This window comes from Apodemus sylvaticus, chromosome 4 (assembly GCF_947179515.1).
Source record: "Apodemus sylvaticus chromosome 4, mApoSyl1.1, whole genome shotgun sequence".
NCBI classification, from domain to species: domain Eukaryota; kingdom Metazoa; phylum Chordata; class Mammalia; order Rodentia; family Muridae; genus Apodemus; species Apodemus sylvaticus.
The window spans coordinates 126,371,759-126,375,373 of record NC_067475.1 but is presented as its reverse complement, the minus strand read 5'-3'; the positions used below and the strand labels follow the sequence as shown (position 1 = coordinate 126,375,373).

General features: G+C 36.8%; 1 non-coding gene across 1 annotated transcript; it reads right to left on the bottom strand.

Moving 5' to 3' along the window:
• Positions 1-1,982: 1,982 nt before the first annotated feature.
• On the bottom strand, positions 1,983-2,116 carry LOC127683864 (small nucleolar RNA SNORA70). Its single transcript, XR_007977651.1, has one exon. It is a non-coding gene; the product is annotated as a small nucleolar RNA SNORA70 (small nucleolar RNA).
• Positions 2,117-3,615: the final 1,499 nt, after the last annotated feature.

Below are 3,615 nucleotides of genomic sequence, written 5' to 3'. Positions count from 1 at the left end.
AAAATAAAACATAGGAAACTTGAGGGAAAATCTATGTTGTCTCAACCCTACATAAAGAATGATAAGCTACTGAAGAGCACTAAGAGGGGGAGAAGTGTTTCCTCAGGGAAGAGCACATTAATTGTTTGCCCAGTACCAAATGATTAGCCCCAAATATAAACATACAGGTAACATTATGCAGAGTGAATATGTAATATCTAAGAACATTCATGAAAATACATATACATATACGAATGTAATAATAGTGAAAATGAAGCCATGAATTTGAAGGCAGCTGGTGAAAGTTATATGAGAGGGTTTGAAGGGAGGAAAGGGAAGGGAAAGGAAGAGAAGGGAAGGGTTAAATGTAATTATATTATAATAATAATAATGAAATTATAATAGAATGTCATGAAGAAAGAGGAAGAGGAGGAGGAGGAGCAGGAGCAGGAGGAAGAGGAGGAGGAGGAAGAGGAGGAGGAGGAGAAGAAATCAGAAGAAGAAGAAGAAGAAGAAGAAGAAGAAGAAGAAGAAGAAGAAGAAGAAGAAGAAGAAGAAGAAGAAGAAGAAGAAAAAGAAGAAGGAGGAGGAGGAGGAGGACAGTGTTGTTTTAGGACTACCAATCTGGCTTAATTGCCTGACTTCGTGGATGACATGTTAGAGAACTGTGTTGATGATTAGCTTTTCTTTGCAGGCTCATGACTTCAGTGATTCTCAATACACTCAAATATTTCAGGAGAGGAAACTGCCGATATGAGTAATGTCTAGGGACAATTAGATTGACCTATTCTCTACCAGAAACACATGGAGCTTCAATAGAGTGTGGGCACTTAGAGAATCGATAATTCTTTAAGGCTTTTGATTATCTTGTGAAAGATCTATATAACCTTTTTCTCCATTGACTTTTTTGAGTTGGTGAAGTGTTTCACTTTTCAGGCAATTATTTCTTCAATCAACCCAGGACACAGGATTAAAATGACTGATAGTGAAAAATCACAGAAAGAAGACACAGCTCAACACCAAAAAACCCACTGTTTTTGTGAAGTTGTCTTTCTGAACACGTGGGAAGGAGGCTACTTAAACATCTCCACACATTCTATTTTCTTTTCCACTCAGCAGCATATATTATTTTTAGAATTTCTCACATAATGATAAATTTATATTTGATAGCAGTGAAAAAAGTGGCAGAAAAAGCACACAGTTTGGGGAGTTACAAAGTATGTTAGATGCATTTTTGCTTCAATTCCTTATTATCTAAAATGATTTTGTACATATATTTTTAGTTTATATATATATATATATATGAAAATATACTTTTTTAGATTGTGAATTGTAGTGTTTTTATTGTATAAAAATGTTACTGCTATAATAGCAAATTATTAGCTTAATTATGGGAAATAAAGGCATTCATTATTTTTAAATATCATGAATCAACATCCAAGTATCAATTTTAGTACACTTTAAAATTATCTATGCATTTTTCATTTATTTCTTAAATTTTCATTCTCTGCTTGGCTAATTGACTTTCAAAATGTTTGCAAACCTAAAATTTACATATTTTCTCCATTTTTTTAAAGCAGACTTGATGCAATATTTATTATTGGACATGATTTGAAAGGTAGGGTATAGGAGAGTACTGTGGAAATCTTCAGGAATGCAGGGCTCTTCACTTGTCCAGAGGACCATGATTGGGGATGTATTTGACACCACAGCCATCAGGAATGAGCCGCTTCTCAGCAACCATGTCTTCAAATTCTTCTTCATTAAAGTTGGTGAAGCCCCATTCCTTTGAAATGTGGATCTTCTGGCCACCAGGGAACTTGAAGTTGGCTCTGCACACATGTTCCTTATTCTGCAATTTGGTGCATATGGACATAATAACCTGGTCAATGTGAACCCTGTCTACTGTGCCCTGCAGCTTCCCAAAGGCACCACGTATACATGTCTGTAGCCTAGCTCAAGGATAGCATTGTGGTCAGAGACTCGAGTATCAACTGTCAGAAAATTGTCTCCAAGGTCCCTTGAGGCAACCCATATGGACAATAGGCTACATACACCACCAAGGAGGCTGTTGTTTGCAACCATTGCACACCAAATTCCCCATGGGGAAAGGGACTTGGTTTGCTTAATTATGCACATTTTTTAAAATTTTTATTATTGCAATTTTCATCACTTCTCAAATTAAAGGAAGTAGGATGCATAGCTAGTAGAGAGTTGACACATCTTTAGGTTGTTTATTGGAAGATATTATACATTCAATACTGAATATCAAATGGAAAAAAAGGTATATGCATAACATAAAAATCCATATGTCCCTCAAAATATTTAAAACTTTATCAGCAATCTAAGTTCCAACAATGTGTTTAAAATGCCTTTAAGAGCACATTCTTATGGTGGTAAATCTGCTTTGGTAGGTAAAATGTTAAAAGAAGAAAAATAAACCGTTAGTTTTTTTAATAGTTCTGAAGGTATGATTATGATAAAATCCTTTCAGCAAAACTCTTTGATTAAAAAAATTATCATAGTTAGACAAATACAGGTAAGAATTCTGAAGCAAAGGAGAGCATATTTCTCAGCCTATACTGGCTCTGCTTCAAAAAGGAAGAAAAAGAAAAGGAAGAAAACAACAACAACAGCCACAACAACAGCAACAACGGGAGGAGAAGGAGGAGAAGGAGGAAGAGGAGGAGGAGGAGAAAGATTAGTTGTTGTCAGAAACAGCAGCACTAACAAGTTACCTTTGCCATGACAAGTCTATATTGTGGTGCGTGAACATCAGCCTCAAGTCCTCTGATATTAACTGAACTAATATTGTTGCTATAATTTCACTGGTGACCACCTGCCACTCAAGACTCAAGAAGGCTTGGAAAAATAAGCAATGTGTTCAAAATATTTGCTGTGCTTTAGCATTGGCTGTGTGCTCTTCTTACACAATTGTCAGTGTCTTGGTTCCTCTTTCTGAACAAGTGAGGGTGTACATGCTCCCTAGTGTACACGCAGAGGTCAGAGGATAACTTCAGGTGTAGACCCATGCCCTCTACCTCCTGTAAGACAGCGTCTCTTTGATATTTGCTGTTGATAACACTGGGGTAGCTGTCCCATTTCCAGTCTAGATTTCTAGATATTTTCCAGTCTCTATCAACAATCTTGAGATAGAAACACTGGGATGATAGATACATGCTGCTGTGAATAGCTTTATGTAGGTTCTGGGATCCAAATCTTCCTCTCTGTCATAGAGGTTTGAAATAGCTGGGGCTTAGGAATGCTTTGTTGACTCAGTGTTATCAGAGCTCATTTCTGTGCTTTTCTTGAGCACTGCTGTACTGGAAGTAGCCTCTAAGAGCCAGCCCTTACGTTTTCAAGAACCCTTGAACTGATTGTAAAACAAGGGGGAATGCTTGCAACGAAGTTTCATGAACTAACAATTTATATTTTAAAAAAGGTAATGATGTTGAAAATCATCATTCTCAAGCTATTATTGTGCACTTTGTTAGGATCTGTTGATGAGTTATAGAAACGCTCATAGAGACAAAAGACAGAGGCCTACAGATCCATCTAACTCCCATATCCAATTGATTTATCATAGATTCCAATGGTGCATAGGAAAATGCCAGGGTGCCTCCACAGGCATACTGG